Source organism: Mirounga leonina, unplaced genomic scaffold, assembly GCF_011800145.1.
Source record: "Mirounga leonina isolate KUSES-001 unplaced genomic scaffold, KU_Mleo_1.0 Mir_200, whole genome shotgun sequence".
In the NCBI taxonomy this organism is placed as follows: Eukaryota; Metazoa; Chordata; class Mammalia; order Carnivora; family Phocidae; genus Mirounga; species Mirounga leonina.
This window is the reverse complement of record NW_023270503.1, coordinates 28,474,708-28,488,172: the sequence shown is the minus strand read 5'-3', so window position 1 is coordinate 28,488,172 and position 13,465 is coordinate 28,474,708. Positions and strand designations below refer to the sequence as shown.

The window sequence follows — 13,465 nt, the reverse complement described above, 5'->3', positions numbered from 1 at the left end:
CATGCCCACTGCCATGCACCCCAGAGGGTCTGTGTGCAGAATCCCGGGAGTCCAAGACTGAAAAAATTACATACTGACTTTTACTAACCTTTAAGTGGTTTATCTTTTCCTTCTATTGTGCTAGCAGTGTCTGGGACTTTGTCACCAAAAAAATCCAACACTGGCACATCACGTTGTCGCCGATAGCTTGAAATATCGTATGTGCTCCTCAGTACGTGGAAAATAATTAGTTACCAGGCCTGCCACTAGAACTGGTTATTGAAAGCACTAATGAAGCACATTTGCTACTATATTACACACATAAACATTTTGATAACCACTTCAATATTGTTGGCTTTCTTTTAGGCATATGTGTACTATTTTGTATACTGAAAAGATAATTATTCCGAGAAGAGGTCCATAAGCTTTACCAGACTGCTAAGCGGTCAATGGCACCGAGGTGAGGGCTCCCTCTGCCAGGGCCCCACACATCCTCCTCCTCCACCGCTTCCCGGAGGACGCAGTACCGCTTTTAGTCACCGGGGGGCGCTGCGAAAGGGGCGGAGGGAAGCCGAAGGGCTGGGCCGAGCGGGATCCCTGGAGCCACCTGCAGGCCGCGCTGTAAGGCTGGTCTCCCGAACCGCTTTAAGTTGTCCGGGCATTTAAAAAAGTGAGTAAGCAATTTCTTAGCACAGAATTGAATCCTGCTTTAAAGGACCAAAACACACACGCACACCAGAGGGAGCCCTGACACATCGTTTTTCAAAATAGCTCTGTCGGGTTTTTTTTTGTTTTGTTTTTTTTTTTAAAGATTTTATTTATTTATTTTGACAGAGAGAGACACAGCGAGAGAGGGAACACAAGCAGGGGGAGTGGGAGAGGGAGAAGCAGGCTCCCCGCGGAGCAGGGAGCCCGATGCGGGGCTCGATCCCAGGACCCTGAGATCATGACCTGAGCCGAAGGCAGACGCTTAACGACTGAGCCACCCAGGCGCCCCTCTTTTTTTTTTTTTTTTTTTTAAGATTTTATTTATTTATTTGACAGAGAGAGACACAGCGAGAGAGGGAACACAAGCAGGGGGAGTGGGAGAGGGAGAGGGAGAAGCAGGCTTCCCATGGAGCAGGGAGCCCGATGCGGGGCTCGATGCGGGGCTCGATGCGGGCTCGATGCGGGGCTCGATTCCGGGACCCTGGGATCATGACCTGAGCCGAAGGCAGACGCTTAACGACTGAGCCACCCAGGCGCCCCTGTCGGGGGTTTTTTGATTGCAAAGTTCATACTGGTCGAAAGCAAACTTTTACACAATTCAGGAATGTTAAAAAATAAATTTAAAAAATGGGAGTGTTTCCTGTAATTCCCCTCTCCCTTGGAAAACCAGGGTTAACATTTGGCATATATGCTTCCCCATGTACGGCCGGAATTTTTCTCACTTGTTGGGTTAATATTTGAAGCATTAACCCAGTTGTTCTGGGAGGGGAGATTGTGTGTGTGCATTGTGTGAGTGTGTGTGTGTGTGTGTGTGATTCTGGCAATGTGGGGAGACGTGTCTCAATTTCACAATGGGCATTGAATGGCAGTGGCCCCGGGACTGAACTCCATCACAAGTACAGACAACAAAAGTTGGGGCGCCTGGGTGGCTCAGTTGGTTAAGCATCTGCCTTCGGCTCAGGTCATGATCCCAGGGTCCCACTCCCTGCTCAGCGGGGAGCCTGCTTGTCCCCCTCCTCCCGCTTGTGCCGTCTCTCCCTATTTCTGTCTCTCTCTCCCAAATAAATAAAGGAAATCTTTTTTTAATAAATAAAATCTTTTTAAAAATATCAAAAGGTAATCCATTTTTGCAGTTTTAAAAACACAGATTAAAATAATATTTATTCTAGCCTTTGATTATTATCTCTTTCTTTCCTGTTTTTTTCCTTATACAGAATAAACTCTGATCTTCTTACTTTTCTTTTCTTTTCTTTTTTTTTAAAGATTTTATTTATTTATTTGAGAGAGAGAGAATGAGAGACAGAGAGCACGAGCGGGAAGAGGGTCAGAGGGAGAAGCAGACCCCCCGCCGAGCAGGGAGCCTGACGCGGGACTCGATCCCAGGGATCATGACCTGAGCCGAAGGCAGTCGCTCAACCAACTGAGCCACCCAGGCGCCCTGATCTTCTTACTTTTCTTAAATCCTAAGTGATTTATTTTAAGCAGGGGCCAGTATCTGACACTTCATTGTTTTCCAGCGTCATGGGCCCTGAGCACTGACATTTTGAAATATGTGTTACGTGGTTACAAATTGTTTTCCTTTTATTTTTTTCCCTCTATTACAGTTCAGGTATGGTATTGTGATTTTTAAAAATTAAGTGTACGAGAAGGCATATTATTTATGGTTGTCATTTACGGAGAGTAAAGGAAGTGTTACCAAAAATTGTATTTTTATGAAGACGGTGTTGGGTCCAATATGCATCATTCCTGTTCCCTTCATGCGTATTGTGAAGTCCTTCCCTCTACCCTCCCAGCCCCACACCTAGCCAGGAGCTAGGCTTGAGGACTGCATTAAAAACAGATCATCAGGCTCAAAAGTGGTGCATGAGTTGGGGAGAAGGGCCTTGCGTGGAACATTGGTGTGGGCACTGCAGCTAGTCCTACCCCATGGGGTATATGAGGAGCAATGGATAGCCCCCCACCGCCCCCCACGATGGGTTTGGGGATCTGAGAGGAGAGCATACTTGTATCCTGCTTCCTCCCTAGAGTATGGGAAGGTGCTCTGCCATCATAGGATGGGCTCCTGGCCCTGTGACCCTGTGGCAGCCTCATCACATCCTCATGACATCTGTGAGCCTGGAGGTGCTGTGGCTGGGGCGGTGGGATGGGCGGCAGACCCAGGCAGGAAGGAACAGCCACACTGCATCCCAGAGGAAGTGGAGAGCCCAGTGGATGCTGGCACGGGCAGGTAATGGTAAAGGCTACCCCCTGCTTTCCTAGGTCCTGCTGGTAATTAACAACCTCCAGGACTTAGAACCACTTCAGGGAGGAAGGAGACCGGGGAGAACTGTCAAGTTTCCTTGGAGTCATCTGAGAAAACCTGCATCGAGACTGAAATCCCAGCTGTGGGGTAGGGTTTAGTAAGGCCTGTTAGCAGGGCAGACAACATCTGGCCAGACAAGAGCCCAGCCAGGCAGCCACCCCAATCTGGTTCCCCTCCGCATTGGACTCGCTCGGACTAAGTCACTTCCGCTGATCTAAGATGGCAATTTGTTCCTCTTAGATCAGAGCTTCTCAACATCAGCACTACTGACATTTTGGCCTAGATAATTCTATGTTATGAGGGGCTGTCCTGTGCATTATAGGATGCTTAGCCGCATCTCTGGCCTCTACTCACTAGATGCCGGTAGTCTCCTCCCTGCCCAACACCCCGCCTCCCCAGTTGTGACGATCAAAAATGTCTCTAAGAATTGTCAAATGTCCCCCCGGGAGGCAAACCTACTCTGGGTTGAGAGCCACTGCTTTAGATGATGACTGAATCGATGGAAAAAAAAAAAAAAGTATACATGGTGTAAGTTGTGTTTATACAGGTGTGCTCACAGGGCTTTGGATGGAGCAGAGTGGGCAGAATTAGGCAGACTTTCTGTAGTCACAGGCCTTGCTAGAAGACTGCAGCCCCCCCCCCCAATGGGGCTGGGGCCGTCCCTGTCACACTCCAGCTGCAGAAGCAGTCCAGAACGCACACTCTGCAGGCGAGCCAGCTCCCAGGAGAGAGAGAAGAACAGAGGGCTGGGTGAGACGTGCCTCGTTTCTCCTTCCAAATTCATCAAGCAAGTAAGCAGGGGCATAGAGAAAGACCAAGGGTATTATGCCAGTGGGCCTCTCCCTTCTTGGAAGGAAACACCAGGAGTGGGGATGAAGTGTCCCCCACAAAGACGGATGAGCCACAGGCTGGAGCCAAAGCCTGCATCCCTGAATCACCGCTTGGGAGAAAGCTGCCCCGACAGTTCCCCAGTCTGCAGCAGACTTGGTGTGAGCCACAGACAGACTTCCAAGTGTTTAGCCACTGAGATCTTACAGTTTGTTTGTTGCTGTGTCATAGCCTAAACCACCAGAGGGTTTGTTTTCTCACCCACATCCCATTCTCTAGCCCCGGCGCCAGCCAGTTGCGAACTCAATCTTTCAACCTCCTCCACTGAAACAAATCTGAAAACTCCTTTTGAGATTTTTATGTTGACTCAGTGACGGACTTTTTACTTCTAGGAATGACGGTGAGATGAAGGGAGAGGGCAGCCCAGAACGCGGGGTGATTCGGACCATCCTCCGTCAGAAGCTGGATGAAACAGACATGTATTTTAAAATCTTCGCAAAAACTTTGAAAGCTAAATGTAGTAGTGGGGTCCCCTGGATTGCAGAATCTATCCCCAAAATAGAGAAAGGATATTAGTGGATAAACTAGTGAAATCCTAATAAAGTCTGGAGTTTAGCTAATAGTAATGTACCAATGTTAATTGCGTTGTTCTGACAAATGTATCAGGTTATGTAAGATGTTAACATTAGGGGGAAACAGTGAAGGATATTCAGGTACTATCTGAACTATTCAGGTACTATTCTGTACTATCTTTGCAACTTTTCTGTAAATCTAAAATTATTTCACAATATAAGTTTTTTTTTTCTTTTTCTTTCTTTCTTTTTTTTTTTTTTAAAGCAAGCAGTGGAGAGCGAACATGAGTGTGAGGGGTTACCAGGCCAAGGTCTACATGTAGAAACCCAGAAAGATGAACTGAGTGTGCAAGGCGCTTTTGTCCTTGAGAGTATTTACTGATTCAGAAGCAGCAGCAGAGGGGATGAGCTAGGAGTCTGTGGCCCTCCAAGAGTCGGGAATCTGGTATATGTATTTTTTTAAAAGATTTTATTTATTTATTTCAGAGAGTGAGAGAGAGAGAGAGATGGAGCACGAGGGGTGGGAGGGTCAGAGGGAGAAGCAGACTCCCCTCTGAGCAGGGAGCCCGATGCGGGGCTCGATCCCAGGACCCCGGGATCATGACCTGAGCCGAAGGCAGACGCTTAACTGAGCCACCCAGGTGCGCCTGGTATATGTATTTTTATCACATTAGGCTAGAATCCCAAAGGGCTGCACTTTGGGAGAAGGTTCAACTGCAAATAAATGAGGCCAACCATGGACTTTCACTCAGCCTCCTGCCATTTAGGTGCCTCCGGAAGCTTCAAGCTTTAAACTTGAATTTAAAACGGTCCTGATCTGGCAAGACCCTCCCTACCCCTACCCCCAGATAAAGATACCAATGAAAAATCCTTTCTGGAGGAAAATAGCATCCGCCTGAGTCTCCAGTTACTGTAAAAATTGTTTTTGCAAATACAATCCAATATACCATCGAAGACAACCAGCTGTGTGAGGAGACAAGATCCATCAGCGAGACCGTGCAGAGGCAGCTGAGTACAGATGCTGAAAATAGCAGGTGCAGCCTTGGGGCGCCTGGGTGGCTCAGTTGGTTAAGTGACTGCCTTTGGCTCAGGTCAGGATCCTGGAGTCCCAGGATCAAGTCCCGCATCAGGCTTCCTGCTCAGCAAGGAGTCTGCTTCTCCCTCTGACCCTCCCCCCTCTCATGTGCTCTCTCTCTCTCTCAAATAAATAAATAAATAAATAAATAAAATCTTAAAAAAAAATAGGAGCAGCCTTAACACAACTATTCTTACTCTGTTCAAGGAGGTACAAGTCAAGCTTGAAATGTTGGGCAGACGAGTGGAAAATATACAAAATGACATAGCAGGTTTGAAGAAGAATGACATAAAATTCCAGGACTGAAAAAAAAATGTGATAATGAAAATGAAGAATCCAATGCACAAGGTTTAGATTAGACACAGTTGAAATGGTCACCGGAAGAAACCATCCGGAAGGAAGCACAGAGAAATGAAAGGATGATAAACAGAGGGGAGGAGGTAAGAGAAATGGGGAATAAAGTGAGAATGTCTAGAACACAGTTTATTGGAGACTCATGGAGAAAGAAGACAGAGAATGTGACCCAGCAGTCATGAAAGAAATAATTGCAAAGAAGTTTCCGAATGTGTTGAAACATGCGGTATGTTCTTTGATACATTGTGTGTGTGTGTGTGTGTGTGTGTGTGAGTGTGTTTCTAATGGGCGGGGTGGTGCTGGAGCCGGCAGCCCAGGGCATGGGCCCCTCTTGCCTAGGTCGAAAGGAGGTATGGTATGGACACTTGATGGGTGACAGGTGGCACAGTAGAGTAGTGGGGGAAGGGTGGTCTTTTCATCAAGTAGTAAAAGAAGATTATGCTGAGTGAAGGAAGCCAGGCTTACAAAAGACACATTGTATGATTCCATTTAGAAAAGTTTACAAACAGACCGAAAGAATGGCACTGTATTGGGATACATACACTTAGATGGTAAAACCAGAAAGCAGAAGTAATTACTATGGATGTCAGGGCAGTGGTTGAATTTGTCATCTGGGGGGGAGTGGGGGTGGGGGGGTTGCCCTTCTGGGGCTCACAGTGTAGTCCCCTCCTCTCCCCAGGTGGTGGCTCCATGAGTGTTCACTTTTCACTGATTTGTGAAGTTGTCTTGTTCGTGAACTTTCCTGCGTGCACATCCTGTTTCACAAATCTAAACTGTGTTTTTGAGACGGAGTAACAAAAACAATAAACAGGACAAGTTATCAGGAAAAAAAAAGGTAGTTACAAGTACTTTCCCTTGTTCTCCTTGAGAGGTAGATGGGCTGAGATCGTCCTTTCTTTAGAGCCTTCTGACTCACCCTCTTGATGCCTGTTTGGGAGGGAGCCCATTTCTCCTCTTGGAATTATTCCCTGTTCCCTTCCGTGTCTGGGCTGAGTGCCAGACCAAAGGAGGCAGACCTGTAGCCTCAAGGGTTCTTTGTGTCATCTCTTTGAAGATCATTGGCATTCTGTCCTTTTCAGAGTTCCTTCCTCTCCCCTCCTTTGCCTGTAAAGACAGATCCCAAGCACCTGGGTGGCTTATTCGGTCAAGCGTCTGCCTTCGGCTCAGGTCATGATCCCAGGGTCCTGGAATCGAGCCCCGTGTCAGGCTCCCTGCTCAGCGGAGAGTCTGCTTCTCCCTCTTCCACTGGATCCTGACCAAGCCCTGGCCCGGTGATGCCACCCCCGCCTGGGCCCCCAGCCATCTTGGCCAACTCTGCCCTGAGTCACCTTCTCTGTCCTGGGGTGCAGCCGTCTCCCCAGCTCTCTAATCCAGATTCTCATCCACCCAAACCTCCCTCTCTTTCTCTTTCTGCCTACTTTTCCTTCCAACCTGCTTGCCCAAATAACCCCTGGGCTAAAGGACAGGTACATATAAACGTTTTGGTAAATAATATGCTAAAAGCTCTTCCAGAAAGTTTGCACCAATTAACCCTCCTTCCAATATAAACTTGTTGATTTCCCTACATCCTTGACCACATTAGATGTCAACAAACTTACACATTTTTGTGTCTTAGTAGGTGAAAAGGGGCACCACTTTTTATTTTGGTTTAGAATCCTTTGATTATGAGTCAAGTTGGGCATCTTTTTGTACGTTTATTGACTGTATCTTTTTCTTTTGTAGCAAAGTATTTTTTTAGCCATTTTTCTTTTTTTCCATCTTTTTGATTTGTGTGAATGTTTGTAAATTAAAGAATTTAAATATTGATCATACTGCATGCCATATCCTACCACGTTACAAATAATATTTTTGTCCATAAAAGTGTTTACATTTCACTTAGTCACACGTATCTTTTTCTTTATAGATTTGGGTTTGGATTTTAGCTTAGAATGGCCTTCCCTCACTCCAAGATTACAAAAATAAATCTACTGGAGAAGTAGTTTGGTGTGAGGAGTGAGGTGGGGATCCAGCTTTCTTTTTTTTCTTTTTGCATAAGGAGTAGCTAGTTGTCCCCACACTATTTTTTTTTAGTAATTCCTCCCCCCACACTTATTTATAATGTCATCTTTCTAAAGAGTTAAATTACCATATACATGAGGATTATTTCTGCACTTTCTAGTCTGTTCTATTTGTCTAGCTGTTGATGGTTTTTTCAGTATTAAACTTTAAAAAGTTGTTTTCATGTCAGCAATGTTTCATATCAGATGGGGCTAGCACCTTGCACACCACCCTACCTGGTCCTATAACTCTTCTTTTCTAGAATTTCTAGAATGTTTATTTTTCCAGTTGAATTTTGGTAGCATTTTATTTTAATTTTTTAAAAGATTTTATGTATTTATTTGACACAGACAGAGAGAGAGCACAAGCAGGGGGAGCAGCAGGTTCCCCACAGGGATCCCGATGTGAGGCTTGATCCCAAGACCCCGGGATCATGACCTGAGCTGAAGGTAGACCCTTCACCAACTGAGCCGCCCAGGTGCCCTGAATTTTGGTAGCATTTTAAAAGTTTCATCTGAAGATCCTTTTTATACTTTAGTTGGGATTGCATCGGGTTTGGAGAGGATTTTAGAGCGAAATGACATATTTACGACATTAAGCTATTCTTTTCTGTATCTTTTGAGTTACTGTTTGTTGTATATATGTTTTACTAGTGTTTTTAAGGTCCTTTCCCCCACATATCAATAAGTATTCAATCTTTTGGTTACTCTCTTAGTTTGTAATTTTTTCTTCCATTATACACTATAATTATCTATCTCTGTTCATAGGAAAGTTATTGAATTTGTAATATGAATTGCATATTCTGCTCTCTTAATCTCCTCAGTACTTCTATTTCTATTTTTATTTATTTATTTTTAAAGATTTTATTTATTTATTTGAGAGAGAGACAGAGAGAGCACAAGTAGGGGGAGCGGCAGAGGCAGAGGGAGAAGCAGGCTCTCCACTGAGCAGGGTGCCCGATGTGGGACTTGATCCCAGGACCCTGAGATCATGACCTGAGCTGAAGGCAGACACTTAACTGACTGAGCCACCCAGGTGCCCCTTCTATTTCTATTTTTGGTCAATTATTTTGAATTTCTAGGTATACCACCTGCGCTGCCTCCTTCTCTCTAGTATCTATGCCTGCTATTTTTTTTTTTTAAGATTTAATTTATTTATTTGAGAGAGAGAGCAGAGAGGGAGTGGGAGAGGGAGAAGCAGACTCCCCGCTGAGCAGAGAGCCCGACATGGGGCTCGATCCCAGGACCCTGAGATCATGACTTGAGCTGAAAGTAGACGCTTAATGGACTGAGCCACCCAGGCACCCTATGCCTGTTTTGTCTTTGTCTCATCCACTCACATTGGCCGCTGCACCAGAGCAATGTTAAATAACTCTTGTGGTGATGGCAGGCACCTTGAGGTTGGACTATTATGTTCATGCAGTTAGGGTTGATATGGCTTCTTGGCCAACTGATTCCTTCTCATTATAAAATATCCTCCCTTATCCCTGGTAAAATTCCTCGTTTTGAGGTCTACTTTGCCTGACATTAATGTAGTCACTTCAGCTTTCTTAATTAGTATTTCCAAGGTACATCTTTATTCCTTCATTTTCTTTTATCGTATCTGTATTTTTATGTTCAAAGTGAGTTTCTTCTAGCTAGCATACAGTTAAGTCTTGCTTTTTAAATCCAGTCTGATGATTCCTTATAAGTGGAGGCTTTAGTCCATTTGCTTTTTATAAAAACAACTTTATTGAGATATAATTTACATACCATAAAATCTCTGCATTTAAAGTGTACAACTCAATGGTTTTTAGTATATACAGAGATTGAATAGTAACATTTTTAGTAGATTCACAGAGATTAGTATATTCAACAGACGGTTGTAAAACCAGCACCATAATCTAATTTTAGAGCATTTTCATCATCTTAAAGAGAAAGCTGGTACCGATTAGCATTCACTCCTCACCTCCATTCCCCCAGCCTAGGCAACCATACCTCTTTCTGGCTCTGTAAATTTGCTTAGTCTGGATTCTTCATATTCATGGAATCATACAATGTGTGGTCTTTTATGAATGACTTCTTCCATTTAGCATCATGTTTTGAGGTTCTTCCATATTGTGGCACATATCAGGACTTCATTTCTTTTTATTATTTCATTTCTTTTTATTCCATTGTATGGGGATGCCCCATTTTATATATCCATTTATCAGTTGATAGACATTGGGTTTTTTCCACTTTTTGGCTATCACAAATAATGCTGCTTGAACCTTCTTGTACAGGTTTTTGTGCTTTCATTTTCCTCTCTCGGGGTACATATCTAGGAGTGGAATTGCTGGATCATGCGGTAACTCTACGTTTAACCTTTTGTTCACCTTCATTTTTGAAAGATATTTTTAAAAAATTATGTATGGGTGCATCTATAGAGTGAATATTAATTTTTCACCTTTTCTTCTATTCACAGATTACTTTATATGGAGTTACAGTAATAGATTTCCAAATAGTAAACCATTTAATTTCCAAATACTGAGCCCTTTTTAGAATATACTCTACTTAATCATGGTATACTATTTTTTGGTGTTCTGGTGAAATTGTCCGCTCATACAGTTTTCAGGATTTTTTCATAAGTGAGATAGGTTTGTGGGGTTGGGTTTCTTTGTTTTTTGCTTTCTTCAACAGGTTTTAATTCAATGCTATGTTTACTTCATAAAAAAATTCTTGAAGATTTCCTTCTGTCTCTATGTTTTAGAAGAGGTATGGGTACCTGTTTAAGTGTTTGGTTGCATTCTCCTGCAGAGCTCTCCAGTGCTTTTTTTTTTTTTTTTTAAAGATCTTATTTATTTGACAGAGACACAGTGCGAGAGGGAACACAAGCAGGGGGAGTGGGAGAGGGAGAAGCAGGCTTCCTGCAGAGCAAGGAGCCCGATGCGGGGCTCGATCCCAGGACCCTGGGATCATGACCTGAGCTGAAGGCAGACGTTTAACCATCTGAGCCACCCAGGTGCCCCTCTCCAGTGCTTTTTGAGGGAGCAATTTTTTGACAACTCTACTCCATTTTTTTTTTTAAATTTTAACTAGGCTCCATGTCCAGCATGGGGCTTGACCTCATGACCCTGAGATAGAGAGTCACATGCTTTCCTGACTGAGCATGGGGCCCCCAACAACTCTACTCTATTGAAATGGGTCTGTTCATAGTTCTCCCTCTTCTGGGGTAATTTAGGCAATATGCGTCATAATAATAATAATACTCTGGGTTTCTGGACCAGTCAAGTCCTCCTGTGCAGTGACAACATCAAGATCACAACACCCCAGGAAGGATACAGTATGTGCTTTTCTGTCTGCCTTCTTTCATTCAGCATAAGATATTTGGACATTCACCTATGTTGTTGCATGGTGGGGATAATCTTTGGATAGTAGTTTCTTTCTTTTTTTTTTTTTTTTAGAGAAACAGCATGAGAGGGGATAGGGTCAGAGGGAGAAGCAGGCTCCCCGCTGAGCCGGGAGCCCGATGCGGGACTTGATCCCAGGACTCCGGGATCATGACCTGAGCCGAAGGCAGACGCTCAACCATCTGAGCCACCCAGGCGCCCGATAGTAGTTTCTTTTTAATGATGAGCAAATATACCACCATATGGATATACCACAGTTCATCCGCTCACTTGTTGAAGGATCAACTGGATTGTTCTCCATTTTTTATTTTTATTTATTTTTATTTTTAAAGACTTTATTTATTTGACAGAGAGAGACAGCGAGAGAGAGAACACAAGCAGGGGGAGTGGGAGAGAGAGAAGCAGGCTTCCCGCGGAGCAGGGAGCCCGATGCGGGGCTCGATCCCAGGACCCCGGGATCATGACCTGAGCCGAAGGCAGACACTTAACAACTGAGCCACCCAGGTGCCCCTGCATTTTTTATTATTATGAATAAAGATGCATTGGATATTCTTTTTTTTTTAATTTTATTTATTTATTCATGAGAGACAGAGAGAGAGAGAGGCAGAGGGAGAAGCAGGAGCCTGATGCGGGACTCGATCCCAGGACCCTGAGATCATGACCTGAGCCGAAGGCAGATGCTCAACCATCTGAGCCACCCAGGTGCCCCTGCATTGGATATTCTTATACAGCTGTTGTGGCTAGATGGTTTTATTTCTCTTGGATGAATACCAAGGGATGGAATTGTGGGATCACACAGTAGATGTATGTTTACTTTTTCAAAGGAGCTGCCAAACAGTTTTCCAAAGTGGTGGTACCATGTTATATGCACGTAGCAGTTGGAGAGTTCCAGTTGTTCCCCATCCTTGGCACCTTAGGTGTTAGGAGTACTCTTTGCTCTCACCCTCTAGTGCATGCACAGTGATACCTGCCGGGGGCTGTAATTTATATTTCCTGATGACTAACGATATGGGATGAGCACTTTTTCTTATGCTTATTAGCTATTTATATTCTTTTGTGAAGTGTGCGTTCACATCTTTTGCCGGGTTTTTTTTGGCTGTGTTGTTTGTATTTTATTAATGAGTAGCAGGAGTTCTTTATTCCAGATACAGGTCCTTTGCCAGATATATCTGCTATGAATATTTCCTCTCAGTCTGTGGCTTGCCTATTTTCTTGATAGGGTTTTTTGATAAAAGTTTTAAATTTAGATGAGGTCTATTTATCAGTTTTTTTAGGGTCTCTGCTTTTTTTTTTTTAAGATTTTATTTATTTATTTGACAGAGAGAGACACAGCGAGAGAGGGAACACAAGCAGGAGGAGTGGGAGAGGGAGAAGCAGGCTTCCCGCAGAGCAGGGAGCCCGATGCGGGGCTCGATCCCAGGACCCAGGGACCATGACCTGAGCTGAAGGCAGACGCCCAACGACTGAACCACCCAGGCGCCCCAGGGTCTCTGCTTTTGATGTCCTTTCTAAGAAATCTTTGCCTACCAAAAGACTAAGAAGATATTCTCCTATGTTTTCTTCTAGAAGATTTATCAATTAAGTTTATGTTTTGGACTATGGTCCCTCTTAATTTGAACTTTGTATGTGCTGTGGGTAGGGATTGCAGTCCCCCCTCCTCCCACCCACCTCACATGAATACCCAGTTGTTTCAGCATCATTTGTTGGTGAGCTCATCAAAAATCATTTGACCTTTTATCAGATGGCTCTTGGTATCTCTCCAACACTAAGTTCCCAGGTGAAAATATGTCTCATGCAGTCTTTTCTGTACTCAAAGTGAGTCCCCGAGACAAGGAGCATCACATCACCCCGGAGCTTGTTAGAAATGCAGAAACCAGCCCCATGCAACTTCCAAATAATTCCCAGGCACATTACGTTTTGAGAAGCACTGGTGTGCTTTTTTTTTAAAAAGATTTTATTTATTTTTTAGAGAGCGAGCGAGAGAGAAACAGCATGAGAGGGGAGAGGGTCAGAGAGAGAAGCAGGCTCCCCGCCGAGCCGGGAGCCCGATGTGGGACTCGATCCCAGGACCCTGGGATCATGACCTGAGCTGAAGGCAGACGCTTAACCATCTGAGCCACCCAGGCGCCCCTCTGGTGTGCTTTTTGATGAAGGAGGGGAAATGTCACCGTGACACACTCTGCCATTGACAGCCTCCCCCGTGTACTGCAGGCTTTGGGGTCCTGGGAACTCATTTCCACTTC

The 13,465-nt window shown here is 44.5% G+C and overlaps 1 protein-coding gene across 1 annotated transcript in view; it reads left to right on the top strand.

The window, feature by feature from the left end:
• Positions 1 to 13,465, top strand: part of MPP2 (membrane palmitoylated protein 2) — an 82,206-nt gene that overhangs the window by 44,156 nt on the left and 24,585 nt on the right. The gene's annotated exons all lie outside the window — the stretch shown is intronic.